Below are 23,861 nucleotides of genomic sequence, written 5' to 3' on the forward strand. Positions count from 1 at the left end.
GAAATAATTACACGGAAACTGTATTCTTTCAAACACTGCCTGGCCCGGCTAGGTCCAGTTTCTTATTGGCTAGCTCTTACATATTGTTCTAACCCATTTCTAATATTCTGTGTAGCCCATGAGCTGGCTTACCAGAGAGGATCTTAACCTGCGTCTGTCTGGAGTGGGAGCATCATGGCGACTCTTCCTCTAACCTTCTTTCTCCCAGAATTCTCTTCTGTATACTCCGCCTACCTAATTTTCTATCCAATAAAATGGGCCAAGGCAGTTTCTTTATTAGTAAGAAATCATTCCCACATCACACATAGGTCTGCCTGCCTCTGCCTCCCAAGCACTGGGATTAAAGGTGTGTGCCACCGCTGCCCAACTGGCTATCCTTTGCTTTATGTCTATCATCCACTTATGAGTAAGGGCATGCCATGTCAGAATGGGGGAGAAAAATCTTCACCAGCCTCACATCTGACAGAGGGCTGATGTCTAAAATATAAAAAGAATTCAAGAAATTAGCTATCAAAATATCAAACAATCCAATTAAAAATGGGGTACATGTCTAAACAGAGAATTCTCAACAGAGGAATCTCCAAATGGCTGAAAGGAACTTAAGAAACTGCTCAACATCCTTAGCCATCCATCAGGCAAATGCAAATCAAAACAACTCTGAGATACCATCTTATACCAGTCAGAATGGCTAAGATCAAAAACACCAATGTGAATTTATGCTGGAGAAGATGCTGAGTAAGGGGAACACTTCTCCACCGCTGGTGGGAGTGCAAACTTGTACAGCCACTTTGGAAATCGGTATGGTGTTTTCTCAGAAAATTTCCAATCAATCTTCCTCAAAACTCAGCCATACCACTCTTGGGTATACACCCAGAGGATGCAGACCCACACCATAAGGACATTTGCTCAACTATGTTCACAGCAGCGTTATTTGTAATAGCCAGAACCTGGAAACAACCTAGATGCTCCTCAACTGAACAACAGATAAAGAAAATGTGGTACATCTACACAATGGAGTACTAACAATGACATCTTGAAATTTGCAGGCAAATGAATGGAACTAGAAAAAAAAATCCTGAGTGAGGTAACCCAGACACAGAGATATATTTTCTTTTTCTTTTTCTTTTTTGTTTTTTTCGAGACATGGTTTCTCTGTGGTTTTGGAGCCTGTCCTGGAACTAGCTCTTGTAGACCAGGCTGGTCTCGAACTCCCAGAGATCCGCCTGCCTCTGCCTCCCAAGTGCTGGGATTAAAGGCGTGCGCCACCACCGCCCGGCTCCAAGATATATTTTCTTAAAGGAAAATAAAGTTTATAGTAAAAGAAATGCATTTAGATACTGTAAGGGTCTCAGATTTGGGGCTTCGAAGGAGTCTCTCAGGAAGGGTTGTCGTTTTGAGTAAAGGGCTCATAAGGAAAGTTAAGAGTCGGGCTGCCTGCTTTTCCCTGTCTTCACCACCTGGGTGAGCTCTCCAGCATTGTCCTGGCTAGTTCAAACGAGGAGGCCGTGGTCAGCCCCCTCACTCTCAGGCACACAGAACTGTCTCACGGGCACTTCTGCCAACAGGTTGGGCTCTACTCTGCTGCCCAGGTGAGGAGCTGGGCCCGCTTTCCTGAGTGCTGCAGCTGGTAAGGAGGTGGGTCAGCTTGCTCATGTGTTGTAGGCAATACGGGGCCAGGAGTAAGGGGAGGGCATCTCTTCCCGGCCCACACTGCCCCATGACAGGCGTGTCTCTCCCACACACAACGTTGGGCCTGGCTCACCCACACGTCCACTACCAGGGCTGGTTCTCTTGTGCTGCTCAGGCAAGGTGCAGAGACTGCTTTCCCATGTGTTGCAGCTAGTGGGGAGCAGGGCGAGCTCTCTTGCTCTTCTGACCTCAGAGCCAGCTCTAACACCTGCCTCAGGTGTTGATGTGGGGGGATATTTCTCCCACACCCATGATGCCTTTGTGGCAGATGAGGGGTGAGGCTAGGGCTCCCACACTGCTCTTCTCAGGGTTGCTGTGGAGAGCCAAACATTTGAGCCTGTTTCCACCTTGTCTGAAGGTCAGAGTGTTTGAGGTTGCTCGAAATTGTTGATATCAACAGTAACAAGCCTGGCTACACATTCTGACCTAAGGTGTGGTTACTTTGTGTTTTGGACGTTAAGATGGCCCCTACAGGTAGATCTGCTCCATCCCAACCAAAGCTCAGAGAATTCAAGCCTACTTCTGCTCCTTTTTAATTAAGAGGTTTGCCCTAGGGAGTGGCTGCCTTCAGGATACTTGGTCTAGGATGGGTTCACTGCCTAAACAACAGAATAGTTACCTCAGGAATTAATGAATTGATTTCCTAAGTATTGAAGCAAGTAACTGTTCTAGTTGTCCTTTGTATCGTGTTAAAGCAGTCTTTTGTCTTCTTCCCCCTGTTGTACTGGGGTATAAATGTTTATAAAATTAAATGCTGGGAATTTCAGTATCCACTCCCTCCCAGGACTATCCGGCTTCTGTTTTATTATTTTCACTCACGCCTTTGTACTCTCCACTCATTTTTCTAAACCCCATGCGCCTACCCTGGTAAGGGGTATACTTGTCAGAGCTGGTCCCTGACAGGTTTTCCCAACTGTGCCCTCATCAACAAAGTCATTTCTCCTTGCTGCCCAGAAGAGGTCCAGGGCCTGCTTTTCTGAAAGCTGCAGTTGGTAGAGGGGTCAGGTCCCTTGCCATCTGGAGGCTGTAGGAATGAGGAAGGAGGTCATCTTTGCTTGGCTCCCACCACCATCCTGCAGATGAAGGAGGTAGTGCCACTAGCTCTGCCCCTCTCATGCCCTCAGGGATGGCTCACCCAAGCCCTAACCTACAGGGTCAGCTCTACTTGTGTTGGGAGGCGCAGGGCCCATTTCCAGAATGTTGCAGCTGGTGAGAGGTTGGGTCAGGTCCCCCACCTGATGGGGTAATCTTAACCTCCCCCATGTTACCACATGGTGTAAGAGGGGTGCTCCCTGCTCTCCCCTTCTCACACCCTCAAGGCTAGTTCACCCCTGCCCTTGAGGACAGGGTCAGCTCTATTGTTCTGCCCAGGTACGATGCAGAATCCTCTCTCCTGCGTGCTTTAGCCAGTGAGGAACAGGACCAGTCTCCCCAGTTTTATAGCCAATGAGGGGCAGGACCAAATTTGTGCAGCCCTATCCTCTCTACCTTTGGTGGTATCAGGAGCCAGACATCAGCAGAGAATGTGGCTGCATCAGAGCTTGACCCCAGTCATGGGCCCTAGCAGAAGCCCAGGCCCAGAGGGATCACTGGGGCCCTGAACCCACCCACATCAACCCACTCCATCTCTTTCACCTCATCAGATAGACCTCTGTCCACAAGACATGTACCATTTTTTCTCCCTTGCTTCCACATCACACTGTTCATTTGCTCACCATGGTAGCAGTCTGCTGGTGCTGCAAGGTTCCCAGTGGGCCAGTGTTTTCTTCTGCTTAGACAGATATGGCCCTGAGTGGGACCATGGTTCCTCATCACAAAGGGCCAAACCATCCAGCCTGGTTGGTGTGGAGGTGTTGCTGGAGTCCTCTTATATGCCTGGGTTAGAAAGCCTGGGCTGCCATCCACTGAGTTCCACTAACCCCAGCTGCACGGTGTGGCGTCGGGATGTTTCTGGAGTCCTTTCATGAGCCTGGGCTCCATTCAGTTATTGTCAGATTTTAGAGATTTGTGGTGTGTGTGTGTGTGTGTGTGTGTGTGTGTGTTTCTGTCAGCTTCAGTTTCCAGAGAAAGCTTGCTTGAGTCTCCTCATCCATGTTGGATTACATGGCCCCACCTAGACTTAAGGGGAGGAGCTTGGTCCTGCCTCAGTTTGATGCGCCATGCATTGTGCAAGCACATGGGAGGCCTGTCCTTGTCTGAATGGAGATGGAGGGGAAGTGGATGGAGATGGGAGTAGGTTAGAAAGGGGAGGGGGCAGAAGGAGAAGAGGGAGGGGAAATTGGTTGGTATGTAAAATAAATGAAAAACAAAGTTATTTAAATAAAAATAATTTAAAATATAAAGCAAATATTTATGAAACATCCCATGTAACACCAAGGATGTAAACCAGGCCAACAAAGGTCATGTGATTGCATGTATTAATGTTTATGTACATATATATGTATATATATATAAGTATATGTTTTTTAAATTATTTGTTTAGAGTATCATGTGATCAAATCAAAGCAAATGGTTTTATATTACAGAGAAAAAAATGACTGGTTATGTAAAGTCCAAGTTTATGTTGGCATTTCTGCCTGAGAGGCATAGCAAATTCCTACCAACAGTATTAGTCAACATTTTATTGCTGGCTTTCCCTGAATTATCAACTTTTAGAGTAACCAGTCAGACATTTAAATGGCTTTTGTAAGTACAATATTTTTATTTCGGTTTTTATTCCTGTTATGAATTTGCATCAAGTGCAATCTTAGGCCATGAGATGCAAATGAGAATCACAAGGGAACAGGAGGGATGAACACAGGGTGATACAGTAACCCACAGGCCCAGTGATGCAGAGGAACCTCACGGGAACACATGGTACAGGAGGCCTCATGGGTCGGTGGGCATATTCAAGTGTGTGCTATGTGTTTATTCATGTGTGGTACAATGAGAGTCTGGTCTCATTTGTTGCTGTTTACTGATAGGTATCCCTCTCCCTTCCCTTTTCTTCTCGTTTCACACCTGAGAAAATTGATCTAAAAAAAAAGCCATAACTTTGATGCCTGTGGAATGTTTATGCCATACACAGGAATTCTCATTGTAGCCTCATTCCCTACCCACCATTAAAACTGCAATCTAGTCTTCCCCCTCTTTTTCACATCACTTTTGGGCCTGTGTGGAGGACACCTGATATTCCCCACATAGCTTTATTATGTGAGTATAGTGGGAGGGGCCGCTTGTTTGTTCCCAGCTGCCCAGAACCAAAATAATTACACAGAAACTGTATTAATTAAATCATTGCTTGGCCTATTAACTTATGCATATTTCTAGATCACTGTTATCTCTTGATTTAACCCATTTCTATTAGTTTATATTTTAGCATGAGGCTCATGGCCTACTGGCAAGGTTCCAGCTGGCAGTTCATGCCTTCCCTCCCTCCCCCCACGGCTACATGTCTTCTCTTGGCTCTGCCATTTTTCTCCCAGCATTCAGTTTAGTTTTCCCCACCTAGCTATACTCTACCCTATCACAGGCCAAGGCAGATTCTTTATTCATCCAATAAAAGCAACACATATACAGAAGGACCTCCACATGTGAGTGATGAAACTTTTTCATGCCTTTCAGCATAGTAATGTTCGAACTAGGATGTCATTATTCATTCAGCTTCTGTGTAAGGTGACTAAAATAATTCTGTAAAAACATTCCAGTATATTCACACTACAGAATACAAAGACATACACACAGAGAGACAGACACACACACACACATACGCACACAGAGAGAAAGATATATAACTTGAATTTATAGTACAGAGGCTTACTTAAACTCTGCTACCAGAAAGGAAGTGAGGGGTAAAAATCTCAAAATTCACAATAATGAAGAAGAAATATGAATAATCTCTATATTTACCTTGTGTCCTTATCCAATATACACTATATTATTCACTCTTCTCTAGAGGAAAATATCTGATAGAATGAGAATATATTAAAAGGACATTTATTAGATTGGATTACCAGGTATGTTTTGGATAGTCAAGCAATGATTGTCTTATTGCTAGAGAGACTTACAATCTGGTAGCTTCCTAATTCATAAACCTGGATGTCTCATAAATCCTAATTTGGTAATCCTAGTACCAAACTAATTTGGTACTAAAGGCAATGATGATTCCTGGAGACCTCAGTTTATGTTTTGATATTAGTTTTGCTATCACATTTTAGTATCAGTGGAACAATGCAGCAGCAACAGGGTAACTAAGCTTGCCAACAAGAAAGGCAAAAATCCCTTTTTATCTGGATGTCACCAGAAACTTCAGCACACATTTATCTGGGTCTGCATACTACAAATAATATCATCAATAAATTTCCTTATGGTATCTAAACTGATTCTGGATCCAGTGAAATTGTCAACCAAGATCCTCTCTCTCTCTCTCTCTCTCTCTCTCTCTCTCTCTCTCTCTCTCTCTCTCTCTCTCTCTCTCTCGATGTCACCAGAAACTGCAGCACACATTTATGAAAATGACTACCAAAATGGCCTTTCTGGCTCATTCTACTTGTAAAGAAATGTCTGAGATTTTGCTTCTCAGATAGATCATCCAATTTAAGTCTTGGTCTCCTAGAGAAATAATTGTTCCTTCTAAACTATATTAAAACATGGCCAATTCCCTCAGGCATTATTAACATCTTGTCACTGTATAAATGTTAAGCAGAAGCAGCAGGAATAATTTTATCCTGGGAGTCAGTGTGACAGATTGCAGTTGGAGGTCTTAGTAAAGGTCATACAGAGAATTAGAATGCCTTTATCCAGATGATTTATCCAGCAATGTAGGACTGACTATACCAAACAGCTATAATAAGAATGAGAATTTCCATTTTAATTACACGAGCACCAGATTGCTAAAACCCAGACAATTTTAATCAATACCCAGTGGAGGTACTTCAAAGTACTTTTAAATACTAAAATCCTTCATGTGATTCAAAAGTAGCTAGCCTTAAATATTTCTGCTTAACATATTTCTTCTGCTTACATGAGATACTTTTTTACCCTATCTAAGTGAATGAACAAGTAGTTAAAGGCATCCTAGCTGCTAAACATGACACTTCTGGATATTACATTGTCATTAAAGACAACAAATATAGCAACTTTAGTTATATCAATGGAGTTTGAATAAATTGGGCAGCTGGATAGAAATATATTGCATCAAGCATGTTTAAAAAAACATGAAATCAGAAGCCTACAATAAAATTACTTCCAAAGAAGTCTTGATAGAACCATATTGGATTAACACTAACACTCCACCATCCCTACCTCCTTTGGAGAGAATACCCCTAGATAGTGAGCAGAATCAAAGTCAAGATGAAGTTGATTGTGTTAAAAGAAAAAAGAAAGCACTTTCCAGGAAGATAATTAGGCTCATGAGAGTCAAAATCCAATCTTTTAAGCTGTTTGAGTTCTTCATTCTTTTCCTCAATCAATTATTTAAGCCCATTTCAGGAATTTACACAATGAATGCTGCCAAGGCACAGAGATTTTGGAGGACATTAGAGCTGCCTAGAGAAGGACTGAGCACAATGTAGTCTATTCTGAAAAAGCCCCAACATGTGAGTATTTGCTAGAAGGGCTAAAATGAATTTTTTCCTCCCAATTAGAGTTTTGGCAACATTTAAGCACTTAAGTGACTTTCAGTTTGGTAAGACCCAGTCAGTCACCTGGAAACACTTGACATACTATAAATACATTCATTCTTATCATTGAAACACAAATTAGCAACCATCTATTAAGCACCTACTGAAATACAAAGCACTGATAGGTCTTTTACATATGTAACCTAATCTGCTCTATCAGAAGCTTTGCATTCTGCTTCTTTGAAGATGGAATCACTTTTCCTTTAAGGCCTTAAATAATTATTACAGATCATTAAGTGGATTAATAACAAGATGGAGGATTAATCATACACCCAGCTTCAACTCTATCTAGATTAACACTGAGAGTAATGAAACTGTCTTAAGTAATTTCAGCTCTACACTTATGATTCAGCTGTAAACTTCACATCCATTTTTTGAATAGATAGATAGATAGATAGATAGATAGATAGATAGATAGATAGATAGCTATGTCACAAGGTACTATGGACTGATTGTTAGTATCTACCCTGTGTTCCTATGCCTATTCTTATTAATATATGCATATTCATATATGATTTGTAATCATTCCACCAACTCTCAGGATGATGATATTTGAAGGTAACATCTTAGAAGATGAGCAGACTTACATCAGCCTTGAGGGTGGGGCCCCTAGGATAGGATTAGTTACTTTAATTGGAGAGGATAAGATAGAAATTAGAGTATACTTCCACAAGTGAGGCTGTAAGGAGAAGATGCTTATTTGTAAGCCATTGAGAGACCCTAAATGAGAAAATAAATATAAACTTTTATCTTGGGCATTTAGCTTTCAAAACTGTGAGAATTAAGTTTCTGTTGTTTAGCCCCTCGGTCTTTGGTGATTTTGCTGTAGCAGCTCAAAAGGAGACAAGGTAAAGATAAAGAAATTTAGTAATGTGACTCCGGCCATTTTCCAACACCTTCCTCAGACAAGATGATTTATACTTCTTCCTGAATTTGGTAGCTTGAATTGTAGTGGTCGGATATGTAGAGACTAGTTTAGACTTTGTTCCTGTCATGGGGAGCCAACATAATTGATGAAATATTTTTTAGGTAGGTTTTTCTGTGGTATTGGCGAGGAGAGTGAATGTGAGATGGTGGGATGGGTGAGAAACTGCTCTCAATCAGAGCAGGCATCACCTAGTCAAATAGGGACTGAATAGAAAGACATAAGCGAAGGATTCCAAAGCAGAAAGAGCAATGCAGAGGGGCATCACGATACTCGATCTCAAACTATACTACAGACCCATAATAAAAACATCATCTTGGCCCCAAAGCAGAAAACAAAAGGGATATGCCTGTTCTTCATCTGTGATTATAGTACCTCCAACCAGGATCCAAATGGACCAGTATCTAAAAGTCTATTGGCTGGAGGAGTTCCCACAACATCAAGGAACTGACATCAGAAGACAGTATCATGAGGATGGGGGACCCTGAAAGACTTTGTGGGTCATATTCAAAGCAGCATGAACGTAAAAGGGTTTTTCCCTTAAAACTCAGAGACATATGTGTAGTCTGAGGCTTACAGAGTTTCAGGAGGCACATAACTAATCTGACAGAGCCTGCCTAGCAGGAGTCTCAGAGCAGAACAGCACTGGGGAACAATTGTAAAGCCTCCTTGTTTGGGGGGAGATAGGATGAGACTGCTCCACACACTTCCCAAGCCAGAGTGCTCCGTCAGGACCCCTTCATTGTTTAGTGGCTTCTGGGATAGAGAAAGAGGCAGCTAGAGAGTCTTTAATCTAACACTAAAGGAAACTGTAGAAGGATAAAGCTAGGTAGGTGTATGTCTCAGACTCTGCACCAAATCGGCTGAAAATGGGTTGCCATCTGAGTGAAGGGCCTTGCTGACACTCTGAAGCTATGAGAGGAAACAGAGGTCAAACAATGCAGGTCCAGGCGTGCTTTCCGTCAGCGCTTCAGCAGCGCAGGAAGCAACCCACAAATAACAGAGGCAAGGGTCAAATTAACAAGCTTCTTTGCAGCAAAAGGAACAAAAAGACAGTTTTCCAAAGAAGAAAAAAAATGTCTATGTTCCTTTAAGAGCCATCCTGGATATGTCAGTTAAAATGGCTTTCCGTTTTCATTTCTCTGAGTCAGAATGATTTTTATCCTGGAAACAAACAGACGCCAGTGAGGATGTGATGGAGGAAAACTCTTATTCACTGTGGCTGAGACTCAAACCGGCACAGCCACGTTAGAAATCAGTATGAAGATTCCTAAAACGATTAAAAGCAGAACTACAGAACTTCTATGTGATGAAGCTATGTACTCCCAGAAATTCAGTCATCATCTGGAAAATATTATATACCTTTACATCCATGGCTTCTGCTGCACTATTCTCAATAAGAAATTGAACAGCTTAGCTGTCATCAATAATAGGTTTATGGATGAAACAATTTTCATACACATATGAATTTGTATTTAAAATTAAGAAAAAGCAAAGTCATGACACTTAAAGGAAATTATAGTGACTGGAGACATATATAAAGTAAAAATATTTTTTATTATTTTGTCTCTTCATTTCTGAATACGCAAATGTTTGATATCATCATAAAAATTGAACAAAAGAGAAGTAAGTAGATGATAAACAAAATAACCATATATTTCTCTTTGTGATAAAAATGGAGAAAAAGTCACAGTAGTTTCTTTGCCAGAGATTGCAACCAAATACTCTGGATATAGACCACAGGTTAAACAACAACAACAACAAAAAACCCAAAAAACAAAACCACAGAAAACTCTGAAAAGTAGAAGCACTGAATATATGGAAGAAAAAAATCCCAAATTTGAAGACATTACTTAATGATCGAGTTTCTGATTACTTTCACCTCCTCCTTTTTCTTTTCTGTTTTTATCCAAAGTATGGAGCTGTGCTCTTATTGCAGGTAGCAAATGCAGAGAGGAACTATTCGTGCCGAGAGAGGAGTGAAAGGGGTCCTGCTTATCAGATGAAAGTTCAATTGTGGTTACCAATATAGCAGCAAGTGTGGCTAAACACACACACACACACACACACACACACACACACACACACACACACCTTTTAAGTCAGAGGACTTGGCAAAGAGATTGTAGATAGAAGGGAACTGTCCTGGGATATAATCTGAGCTGTGCTTATTTAGGGCATACAAAGGAGACAGATGTGGCATAGGCTAAACAGCCTTGGAGCCGAGGGTAAGATAGAAAGAAAGGGGTAACTATGGAAAAATGAGAAAGGGAACTTGGATAAAAAAAAAAAAAGAGGCCCTTGTTTCAGCAACTGGCCTCTTTCTGTAGACAAAGGCAGAAAGTTCATGTACCACTGATAAAACCCAGATTTCCCAAGTGGACAATACATGTTTTCCAAAAGACCATTGTCAAAAAACAATAAGGAAAGCATGCTTACTTAGGCCCAGGAAAATCGATTTTCTCAATGATACCTCAATCAAAAGTGTCAAAGTGGCTAGGAATGTTTGAAAGATCTGTGATGAGTTGGGGGAGAAAAAGACTAGGATCAAATTATATTGTATAAAAAAATCAGAAAATACACAGAAAGAAAAGGCCATAAATTTGACTATGCTGAGAGAGGTCTCCAACTGTATCCCAGGCTGGTCTGGCATTCAACCTGCCTCAGGTTTCAGCTGGACATCAACACCACTCTTCCCTCCCTCCCTCCCTCCCTCCCTCCCTCCCTCCCTCCCTCCCTTCCTTCCTTCCTTCCTTTGATACTTTTTGGAAGACTTTCATGGTGTTCTGACTTCTTTTTATGACATGCAAATGCTAGTCAGGTCCTCTTGACATCATTTTCCCAATCCATTTATATGACTTCCCTTTACGTTCAGATTGTTTTGTTTTGTTTTGTTTTTAGTTTTGAGTAGTTTAACGCTTTTGAGTCATACACCCTGCTTCCTCTGCCCCTGGAGATTCCTCTGAAAATTCCAGATGGTCTGCTAACTTCGAACTCTTTTCTCTGTGTTTCTAGCAAGAAAAACTTGTCATTTCTTTTCTTGGTTGCCATGGGAGGGTAGAAACCCATGCAGGGAAAGCACAGTGAACTCACGAGCCCACTGGGAAAACTTGCAATGCTGGCTCTGAGCGAGTCAAGCATGCTTGTGTTGGAGGTCAGGTGGGAATTTCTGTAAAACTACATAGGCAGATAATTTTCCTCACCACATCTGCTCCTGCTTCACAAGAAGGAACTCATTGTCTGCACCTCTTGAACACAGTGCTGTTCTTTTTCCTTGGACTGTGTAGCCTGTGGTTCTTCCTCTTCTTTATCAATTAGAAGTCTTTAGAAGAATATCCTGCTTTATTGTCTTTCAGTACAACTTTTTTTCCAAGAATAAAATTCCACTGGCTTTTCTTTGGACTTGAGTACTTTCTCTTAGTTTTTGTTTATTTTTGTCTTGATTGTTTTNTGTGTGTGTGTATGTGTGTGTGTGTGTGTGTGTGTGTGTGTGTGTGTGTATCACAGGTATGTTTGGTACTCTAAGGGACTCCTGAAACTGACTTACAACCACAAGACATGAATTTTGACACCAAACCTAGATCCTCTGCTTTTAATTGCTGAGCCATCTCTCCAGCCTCTTAAATAATTTTTTTAAAAAATTATGTCTGAGTTCTGCAACTTTTCTCTTTGGAAAGGTCCATATACCATCCCATTATCAGAATTATCAAGAATCTGTGTGGCACTTTCCCAAACTATCTGTAGTCCCTTTCTGAGCCAGTTACCGCAGGTATTTTGACTTCCTTGACTGTAGTGTTGATGAAGCTTATAGTCTAAATAACCGGTGTTAAAGGATTTTTCCGTTAGGTTGACTTTGAAAAGTCCATCTCACCAATAGTAGATCTGTGCCCTAGTTTCCTCCAATTAGCATTGCTTGAGTGCCTTGTATCGTAGTGCCCTTGTATGAAATTTAAGAAATTGCATGAGGTATAGGGCCATTTCTGTATTATTTTCTCCCTTGTTCAAGTCAGAAACAGCATCTCTACCTGCTACAGGCATAGGAGCTCCCTCCTCCTGTCCCCTCTTCCCCAGGAGAGAAGCTTCTTGCCAACTGCCATTTTCTCCGGAGCCTAATAAAGCATTTTATCAATTTCTCTGTGACTTTGTACATCCTGTTTTCAATTTCAAAGCCAAAATGGTCAATAAGCACATCACTCCCAAAATGAAATCTGCAATGTTCTCAAATTTCCCAGAGTGCCATGCCTTGCTTTCCTTGATTTGCTGGCAATTGTCCTTTTTTTCTTCATATCCTTCCTATCACTCAACTCTAATTTCCAATTCCTTCTCAGGAGTTTTCTATCAAGTTGCATTGTTCCTAAACAAAAGAAAAACTATCACTGCCGGTCTTGACACAAATAATTTTTGCTCTGCACAATTTAAAAGATGGATGCCGAGCAACATATTCTCTTCTGAATGACAAACTCAGCAAAGCAAGAAACATGTCAAGAAAATGTCCTTAGCGGGAAGTAGGAAATAGCAAAATGAAACAGCACTGGCAGAATCCTGTCACAAATACACTCACGAGCCTTTAAGAATAGATTTAAGTTATTTTTATGCTGTAGACATTGAGGAAGTAATATTCATCTTATGGACTTTTACATGTTTATGCGCTCAACCAGTTCTAGTTTATTGTAATGATTTAGTATTGTTAAAAATATATTGTCATATGCCATAATCCTTCCTACTCATCTTTGACACCACACAGGGTGGCAACAAGAAGCTCTACTGAGAGTGTCAGCAATGACTGTTAACAAGCTAAAAGTGACTCTAACACAGCAGGGCAGATTGTTCCTCACACAAGGAAGTGATTCAGTCATAAAACTCCTCTGTATTCACCGTCAAGGATTGATTAATTCACCATGTTTATGTGTATGGGTATGTGCTTGAACGAATTCATGTGAGTTCAGGAGGCCACAGAGCCCAAACAAAGGCATTTGGTCATCTGGAAGAGAAGTGGGAGGAAGCTGTGAGCTTCTGAGCCAACATGTGGGTGCAGAGCACAGAACCCAGGTCCTTTGCAAAAGGGCAAGAGCTCCTACCCACTGAGCCGTCTCTTTATCCCTGCCTCTTATATTTTTTTTAAAGATAAGAATATGATCAATAAGACAGGAAAGGAGTGATCAATGAGAGTCAAATATTAATTTTTCCCTTTTTACTGAATCAATTACTAAAATTTACAGTGAAATTTACTAACACCTCTTTTGCTTTCTTATTTGTTTTACTTTTGAGGTATAGCCCTGGCTGTCCGGGAACTAGTTGTGTAGACCAGGCTTGCCTTAAACTCAAAGATCCCCCTGCCTCTGTCTCCTGGAGACCTGAGATTAAAGGAATGCCCTTTAATGACTGGCTTTATTAACATCTTATACCACAAAAGAAATACCTACTCAGCTTTATAGTTCAAACATCAGTAGAATTTGAAATTATATTTTACATTCTTTTATAAAACCAATGATTTTTGTGCTGTTGTGTCAGTAATAGATGACTTAATATATTTTCTTTTATCTATAAGGAATATGGAAGGAATACATTAACCTAGGCAATACAAATAATATACCAAATATGTTAAATTTTGTTCTTAGATTTATTTATAGTAGGCATTGAGATTAATATACATATATTTATACATATATTATTGTATTGTGTGTGAATGTATAATAAATTTAGCAAAGAACTAACATTTATTAAGGAATTCCACTGTAAAAGTCATAAAAGAATAATGTGGAAAAATAGTTTATTGAGAATTTTCCTAAAATTAATTTTCTTGTAGCATTAGTAGTTTAGAATAATTTGGCTTAGGATCTGCTAATGTATGAAGATGATTTATAGTATGCTGGCCTCTCACATATTATTTAAAGAAATTACTTGAATCATGAATATTTTAGGTAAACAGGGTACCATAATTTGATTTAATATGAAGTGTGGGGAAGCGGGAATAATTGAATATGCTTGCTTCTACATAATATACTGAAGATAAACCAGGGACTATCTTTCCAAACCCTTTATTATTCCAATCTTGTTGGTGAGTCTCATGAGGCCGCTTGTTCATTTGCAACTGCCCAGAAATAATCACTCAGAAACTATATTATTTGCAATACTCTTTGGCCAGTAACTTGAACATATTGCTAGCTAGCCCTTACATCTAGAATTAACCCATTTTCATTATTTTATATTTCACAACAAGGCTCGTGGTCTACTGGCAAGGTTCTAGCTGGCAGCTCATGTCTTTCCCCTCTGGTGGCTACATGGCATCTCCCTGACTCTGCCTTCTTTCTCCCAGCATTCAGTTTAGTTTTCCTGTTCTATTTTGCTAAGCCACTGACTGAAACTGATTTACTTATTAACCAATAAAAGCAACACATAGGCCAAAGGACTTCCCATACTAAGAGATGAAAAGGGAAATGGGAATTTCTTATCTACAGCATAAACTGGTAACTTAAAAGAAACGATTCTCTTTTTTTTTTTTTTGAAAAGGTTGACCCTATTTAAAAACCAGATATTTGATAATTACACTAAAACTACTAAGTTGTATTTTCACTTTCTTCTGATTTCTAGGAATCTCTTAAACTTTCTCTATGATCCCTTGAGTAAATTATTCATTTTAAATGTTTGTATACTTGATATTGATGTTTACATCTAGAATTATTCCATTATAAAATGTCATAAATGAATTAAGTTTATTTCTATTTTTAAAATTTGACTTGTCTCAAAATGTGGTCTATTCAGCATGGGTTGCTGAGCAGAATTTGTATGCCATAGTTATTGAGTAGAAAATCCTAGGGATGTCTGCAAAATCCACTTGTCTATGGTGTACTTTAAACCTGAAGTTTCTTTTTTGATTATTTTAAGTGGGCAATTTATTGATGAGATTCTGTAATGTATATTACCATAATTAATTTATATAGAACGATCTCTTTATTTCAGTAACATTTATATTAAAAAATTAAGTAAATCATTAATCATTATAATTTCTTGTTGGGATTAAATTGTTCTCTTCATTAACATGCAATGATATTTAAATATCCTCTGAGAAATTTTGACTTGAAGTCTATTTTGTCACTCACAGAAAGATAATTTAGCCTCTTTTCTCTTTTCCTTTACTTGATAAAAAGTTTCCCACACTTTGGCCTTTAAACTTTTATATGTGTATGTCTTGTCTAAAATCAGTTGGCTTTTAATCCAATCAACTAGTCTGTGTCTTCTAAATGGAAAGTTAGACAATTAATATTTAAGATTACTCTTGGGGCATTGTCTGATACCGTAATTTTTGTTTCTTTTCCTAGTTGGCTTGAATACTGTTTGTTCTTTTCCTTCTTTTATATTCGTCTTAGATCCTTGTTGATTTACTGAACTAACACATTTGATTTTTTGATTTGATATTTTCCCTTTTCTTGCTTATTTATTCAATCCTCTCAACATATTTATTTTTTCCTGTGGATTTATGACACTTCTGTTCTTACTCTTTCCTACCTATAATTACTTTAGTTTTTTTTTTCTACAATTCTGGCTTAGTGGTCATGAATTTCTTTAGTTTATACTTTGCTGAAAAAGTTTTTCTTGTCCCAGCAAACTGAAAAGCCAACTCTGAATCTTGACAGTAATTTCTTACTTTTAGAGTGTAAAATGTATTATTTCTCGATTTTGTAGCTATTAAAATTCTATTCCAAGCTTAGATGGTGTTCTTATAAGTTTGTATTTTCTATAAAAAATTTAATATTTCTTATTTTTTCTGTAGTCTTATTGTTTGAAAGCACCCAATCTTAGCCACTAGACGGCCAAAGACAGTGCACCTTCCATATCTGAAAGACTATCTTGGAGTAATTTTTTTCTGGTCATATCGATTCGGGTTCCTAAATGTCTTGTGTACTTTGTATCTAGATCTTTAGCCACATTTGTTACATTTTCTGCTGTAATTGCACCTGGTATGTTTTTGGTGCCTTTAGTTCCCACTACTCCCTGGCTCCTTTTTACTCCTAAATTGTCTCCTGATAATATCCCTGTGTTTTTGAAGGCTGTGGTCATGCTTGAAACATTTTTCGTCATGATATTTGTACAATGCTCAGTCTTTGTAACCTCATTTTCCCTTCTTAATAGCCTTTCAGCTGCCTGATCTGGTTTGATGAATTCTACTGCCGACTGGCTGGTTTCTAACATGTCTGTGGCTTGTTTTACAGAAATCGAGATTCCCCATGAGTTTGTTTCTCTGTGACTTCTAAATTTCTCATCCATGTTGCTGATTGTCTTTCCACATTCATGACTTTCACGTCTAGGTTTTGAGTTTATTTCCTCTCTTTGTGGTTGAAAGCTGGTGATGTGATGAGAATCCATCTTCGGTGACCAGTAAGTCTGTAAAGGCCTGTCAGGACTCTGAAGATGGGGGTAGGGGCCATTGGTCTTCTTTATTTGTTGCCTCACCACAGGTCACCATGTGTCACCACATGAAATCTTCATGTCTTTTAGTGTCACTCTTCTTTTATAAAATTTACTTTTTTGTAAGTATGTATGTATGTATGTATGTGTCTCTGTGAGAGTATCTGCATATATGTGGGTGTCCGTGGAGGCCATAAGAGGGTACCAGGTACCCTTGAACAGGAGTTTCATATAGATGGTTGTGAGATGCCTGACTTAGGTTCTGTGAGTCAAACTCAGGTTCTCTGGGAGAGCAGGAGGTGCTTTTAACCACTGAGGAATCTCTCCAGCCCTTACTACTTAACCCTTTAATTGGCATATTGAGAATGGGTTGCTGAACCTACCTTATTAGGGCTATTAGTGCCCACATTTTGACCTTCAAACTTCAATAAAACTCAAGAATCTGTCAGTGTTTCAGACATTCAATGCATAGGTAGTAAACAATCAGCCAGCTTAGTAAAGTCAGGATCTGGGTGGATAGACTGGCTGACATTTTTTTTTCTTTTTTTTAACTGATTTTTATTGAGCTCTACATTTTTCTCTGCTCCCTCCCTGCCTCTCCCCTCTCCACTTCAACCTTCTCCCAAGGTTCCCATGCTCCTAATTTACTCAGAAGATCTTGTCTTTTTCTGCTTCCCATGTAGATTAGATCTATGTAAACCTCTCTTAGTGTCCTCACTGTTGTCTAAGTTCTCTGGGATTGTGGTTTGTAGGCTGGTTTTCGTTGCTTTATGTTTAAAAACCACCTATGAGTGAGTACATGTGATAATGTGATAATTGTCTTTCTGGGTCTGGGTTACCTCACTCAAAATAATGTTTTCTAGCTCCATCCATTTTCCTGCAAAATTCAAGATGTCATTATTTTGATCGTATTTTTCCCTATCTCAATTCCTCCCAGATTCTCTTTATGCACCCAACCTTAAGTATTTTTCCTTCTTTCTCTTAAAAACAATGTAACAAGAAACCAAGCCAAAGCAAAATGCTGCCTCTTCCACAACAAACAGAAAAATGAAAATCAAAACAAGCAAGCAAAAAAGAAAAGAAAAAATACACTTAAAAGCAAAATGAAACAAAAGTTCACAAAAATACCATTGAACTCGTGTTGTGTTGGACAACTACTCTTGGACACGGGGCCTGCTCTCAAGTGTGTTTGCTGAACACAATCACACTCTATTGGGGAAAAAATGACTTTCCCTTTGCCAAGTGGTGTTAATTGCAGACATCTTCCTGTTTAGGGGTGGGCGCCTATGTCCACTTCCTATTTTCAGAGCTGACATTCTGTCTGGCTTAAACCTGTAAAGGTCTTTTTTTGCTTATTTGGTTTTTGAGACATGGTTTCTCTGTGTAGCTTTGGAGTCTGTCCTGGAACTTGCTCTGTACACCAGGCTGGTTTCAAACTCACCAAAATCTGCCTGCCTCTGCCTACCAAATGCTGAGAAGAAAGTTGTGTGCCACCACTGCCCAGCAACAGGTCTTGTGCTGTGAATTTATATGTGTGTCAGTCCTCCTGTGTTTTGATGACAGTGTTTTCTTGGAGTCCTCCATCATACCTGCCTCTTACAATGTATCCAGCTCCTCATAGATCCCTGAGCCTAGGGGGCAGCGGTGGTGGTGGGGGACTTTTGATGATATCTTGCTTAGGACCGAATGCTCCGAAGTCTCTCACTTTCTGCGCTTTGCCCAGTTGTGGATCTCTGTGCTAATTAACTTTAAAGGTTCTTTCTTCTTTTTCTGCTCATCTTCTAGAGCTGTCTTCTAAAGGCATTAGGTGATGATTCTGACTTTTCTGCAGTGAACCTGATAGCCTCAGACAAAGAAGAACCCTGTTAGCCTTTCCTCTTCAACACTGCTTTTTATGAATCTGCTTCATAGCGTTAATTAAGGGAAATCTAACCATCTTCTCCTTGGCACTCTCACTAGAAGATGGCTTGAGAAAAGAGCTTTTATAACTCTTTTCTTTTATAATCTCCTCAAGGCCCAAAGAGGAGATTTTACATTGCATGTTTCCCGTTTTATGAGAAATTAAAAAGTCTAGCTGTTGTGTGTATTGATGACTTTAAGCTTTATACCAAACAGACAATGAAAGGCACCTGGTCCTGGTAGGTAACTCTAAAATTGGTACATTACAAATACTTATTGAAGAAAAGAAAGATGTTCTGTGACTAATTAATGGGCTGTGTTGTTTCCTCCAAGAGGAAAGCTGTATCCCAGATTGGTATTGGGACAGGCAGTTGGTGCCCGATCAAGGAATCTATTCTTTTATCTTTCCTTTGCATTTCCTTTTTGGTGCATGAGCAAGCAGGAAATATAGTTTAGCCTCACTACAAATTATAAGGCCAAAAGCTTTGGCCTAAAGTGATATTGAGGAAGGCATTTATATCTATAAACTTACCCCTCCCTCTGTTACTTAGCTCTAAAAGTCAAGTTATTGCTACATCAGTCTTCTCCGTGAGATTAAGTTACAGAATCAGACAGTGGTCCAAAAATTCCAAGGTTACATTCAAATTTCACATTGGGAGTTTTCCATGGCAGACATAAAAGAGAGATGGTACAAATAGCTTAGGGAGAAATATTACAGGCAAGAGAACAAACTCATCTAATGTAATAGCTTTAGCCCTAAGCAATAATGCATTTATTCAGGAAGATAACAACCAGCTAGTTCAGAGACTTCAAGCTAAAGAAATTATTTTGAAAGTATAATATTTACCAAAAACTATGGAGGATCAAGGCACTCAAGAAGATCGCTCTCAGTGGGGCTCTAAAATAACAGGGCTCTGCTCTCTCTACATCAAGATGAACCACTGTTAAGAGATGATGTCCCACCCTCCAAATGAGGACCTGGCCTTCAGTTCCAAAGATGGCTACCATTAAAAATACTGCCCAAGGTTCCTTAGTTAAATCCCTACTATCTGATCACTATCAGGTGCCTCAGATAATTCTTGATTCTTACAGGTAAAAGTTATATTTAATATGAAGTGTTAAATACAGTAAACGATAACAATTAGTAGTGGTGTAAAGTTGGGGAGTAGACTTGCATCATAGTTACTGAGTCAGGATTCAGGTGGATAAACAAGATATTTATTGACATGTTCAATAAATACATAAAAATAAATAAGATGAAGTTCTATAAATAAATGAATGAATGAATGAAAAATAAATAAATAAATAAATAAATAAATACTCTTCAGGCTCCAGGTAAAAAGGAAGGAAGATGTATAAACTGAGTCTCTTGGGAGAACAAACAAAAGACATACTTAAGTAGCATTTTTCCTGGAGAGGGGGTGCTTTAGTATAATATATGGTCTAGGTACAAGAAACATGGCTCAAAGGCATGCTGGGATAAGGGAAGCTTACATTCTTCTGTCATTTTTAACATCTTCTAGTGATCTGGAGTTCAGAAAAGCATGTGACTGGGTTTCCTATGTCTTGGATTTGGGTTTACTCCCCACACAACCAACATGGGACTGTTCCCATGTACTTATTCTTCTCAACAGGCCATGGAAGTTCTAGGCAAGAAACTTGGACTATTCCTCAAAGAATTTTTTTCTCTGCTTCCATTTATACCCAAGTACCATGTTATAAACAAATTTGCATAGTAACCAGCTTCAGTGGATGTCACTTAGTTTTGGAATTTTCTCTTTAATAGTAAATTTAAAAGCCTGTAGTTAGGATAGGCACAATACTTCTAGCTTATAGCTAGGGTCTGAGGCTACAGCCATGACTTTAAAGTCTTGTACCATTTTAGGTAGAAGCAGGAAATATGGGTCATTAAGTAAACATAGAACTAACAGAGACAATAATATTCGTTTGCCTTAATTGATGAAACAACCAAGGTAGTTTATGACTCAAGTCACCTGGAAAGGAAGATATGAACAATTCCAGTTGCTTGTGTTTTTAAGGAAATAGGAGTATAAACTCTACCATCAGGAAAAATGTCTTAATCACCTGTCTTCTGTAATAAACTGAGAAGAACTAAGCCTCCAGCCTCCCCTTAACCCAATACAATAGACACTTGCACCCTCCCCCAAAAGAGTAACAAATACTTCCTTGTCAAGGATGTTCGTATTTTCTGAGGTCTGCTGCTGACACCCCCTCAAGATGAACAAAAGCCTTTTTTACCCGAACTAAAAGAACTTAAGACATTTCTTTCTTCTCACTCGCCAAGACTCCAGGAGGTCACATATTCCTGGGAACCATTAAGAGACTTAACATTGTCTTTAAACAAGAAAAACAATGCCAACTTCATTACAAAGAAAAATCCCATTAAATATCAACAGTTGTTCATTACTTTACCAGCATATAATCATTGAAATGTTTATTTTTCAGTACCTGGTAGATGATGGGTATATTATAAGATCTGCTGACTCAGTATTCTGACAGCGCAAGGAGAACCTGCATGGTTAGTAAAATGACACACATATTTAGTTGATGACTGAGCTGCATCAAAAGTAAGTGTAGAGCACAGCTAGAGTTTCAGGGACAGTCAGTGAGTCATTTGTTTGCTGACTCTACACACACACACACACACATACATACACATACACACACATACACACATATACACACACATACACACACATACACACACATACACACACATACGCACACACATACACACACATACACACACACATACACACATACATACACACACATACACACACACATCAGGTATGAAATGATAGGTTGGTGTGGAGCCATGAAATAACGGTGTTATTTCCATCACTTTTAGAGGTCTAGGCAAGGGATTTGTGGACTTTCCTTGGTTTTCTGTATCTGATACATTCTAGGGTCTGATTTCCCTAATATGATTTAATATATTTATGTACCCTTATAGCCTCAACTCACCCTATGCATATTTAGTGTGCCTCCTTTCTAGTCCCAGAAAAAAAGTCACTTAGTCTACACTGGACAGATAGTGACTGACAGATCCTATGGCTTACAGGTCTACCTAGAGGCTGTAGCCATTCATTCTGCTCCCATAAAATGGAGTCTCCTAAAACAAAGCATACTCTAAGAAGCACTACTTAAGCGATACCAAATAATTCTGGGTAGAACATCTTTATCATAAGAGCATGCTTTCTCTGTTATCCCAGACTTTCTCAGTCTGTATATTAACTCAGACTACATCTAAAAACAATTTTCAATTTTTTTTTTGCATTTTTTTAAAGATCTCTCTTGAAAATGTGGAATGTTTTAAAAGTGATGAGAATGGAGCGAAAATGCTACAGGAAAGAAGAATGTCTGAAATGCAGTGAAAAATTCTAGATAATGAATCTGCAAATTGTTACCAGAGCAATTATGGAAGTGAGGTTGGCAAAGTCTGTCCTGGGCTACAAAGGACATGCTGGGTTGGGGCCCTAATACATAAAGATCCTCTGTAGAGGGGTGTGCTGAAGCCTGCAAATGTGACAGCTGTTTTAGAAACTCAAGTAGCCAATCTGCAGACTACTTGTATAGTAGAGGTCTTACTTATAAGACACAGCCTGTGGCACTTCAATGACTTAAAAGTCTCTCCTGTTGATGTAGAAAAACTACTAGCAGGTTGAGGAGTATAATGTCATGATTACTTGTTTATCATCAAAGTTCTCTTGATACAGCAATCCAAAATAGCCATCTTATGTTCCCAGCTGGGAACACTGGCCTAGAAAGGCCGCAAAATTCATCTGACTCAAGTTATTACTGGGAATGGAATACAATAACTGTTTGTATAAACAAATACAGGATAAACTATACTCTACTTATAAGTGACTGTAGAGGTGAAATATACATATCTATATAATATATAGTTACTATATGTATAATATTATGATGTGTTTTATCATAAACATTGAAGAAAATTGACTGGGGCTAGAAAAAGATAACTAGTTAGGGGTTGTCAGTGTCTACCGAGCTAGAATTGACTTGACAGTCTCTTCAGGAAGATGCAACAAGGATTATCTTTCAACAACTTTCCAGTTTTTGTTGCTCATAGGTCAAAATTAGGGCATATGGTTTCCCACGGGCCAAGGTCAGCACAAGTACCTCTTACTCAGAGGAGGAGACATCCTGTGTCATAATCTCACCAAGAGAAACTTCAAGGCTCCACAAGAAGAGAGTTAATGTTATAGAAGACAATGGCTGTTAGCTTGGTAATTATGACAAATAACTAAGTCTTATTGTTATTATGTGTCTTTTTTTTCTATGAAGAACCATAGAGCAATTCCAATGGGTGCAATATATCACACATCATAATATCATAAGCAATTTGGATACATGCATCTGAAAGCTTTAAGGACTGTAGCTTACATATGGTTGAAATATATTTCTCCCACATAAAAAAGAAAAGTACCCAGTGTCATTTTACAGTTATCTGGCCTTCCTCCTTATATTTCTTTATACATAGTTTCTAGATTTTCATCCATCAAGTGTGGTGTCGAGGAAGTCTATGAAGGAAAGGAAAAGAAAAAAGGACCTTGCTTTCCAGTAAAACTAGCTTCTGACAAACATCCTTCTAGAAGTTCTCCATAAGATACCTCTTGAGAGCATTGCCATCTAACTGCAGTGAGGGTGGGATTTTAAAGTATTCCCTTGCAAGATGATGTCACAGCTCGAGTCTGATTGGCTTTCATTACAGGATGAAGAGTGGACACTGCTTGTGTTGTACTTAGGAATAAACTCTGATCTTCAGACAACAAGATTAATTTAGGGTAGTCAAAGTGATCTGAGGGTTTTGAACCACTCATTTTTTTCTAGCAATTAGTAAAGCTATTATGTCTAAGTTTTAATATCTTTCATTTTGCCATCCAATTTTTTTACTTTTTCTCGTAATTGGCTGCCCTTTTCAATCAAATACATTTTCCCTAAAGTAAAGCTAACTTCATATTCCACTGATTAGAGTTGTCTTCTCATGATTAATGAGTCAGCCTGAGGTTCACATTGTACTTGTTTTTATTTTTATTTATTTATTTATTAAAGATTTCTGTCTCTTCCCCACCACCGCCTCCCATTTCCCTCCCCCTCCCCCAATCAGGTCCCCCTCCCTCATCAGCCCCAAGAGCAATCAGGGTTCCCTGTCCTGTGGGAAGTCCAAGGACCACCCACCTCCATCCAGGTCTAGTAAGGTGAGCATCCAAACTGTCTAGACTCCCACAAAGGTAGTA

Source organism: Alexandromys fortis, unplaced genomic scaffold (assembly GCF_014885135.2).
Source record: "Alexandromys fortis isolate MF-2015 unplaced genomic scaffold, M_Fortis_MF-2015_v1.1 scaffold_53, whole genome shotgun sequence".
NCBI classification, from domain to species: Eukaryota; Metazoa; Chordata; class Mammalia; order Rodentia; family Cricetidae; genus Alexandromys; species Alexandromys fortis.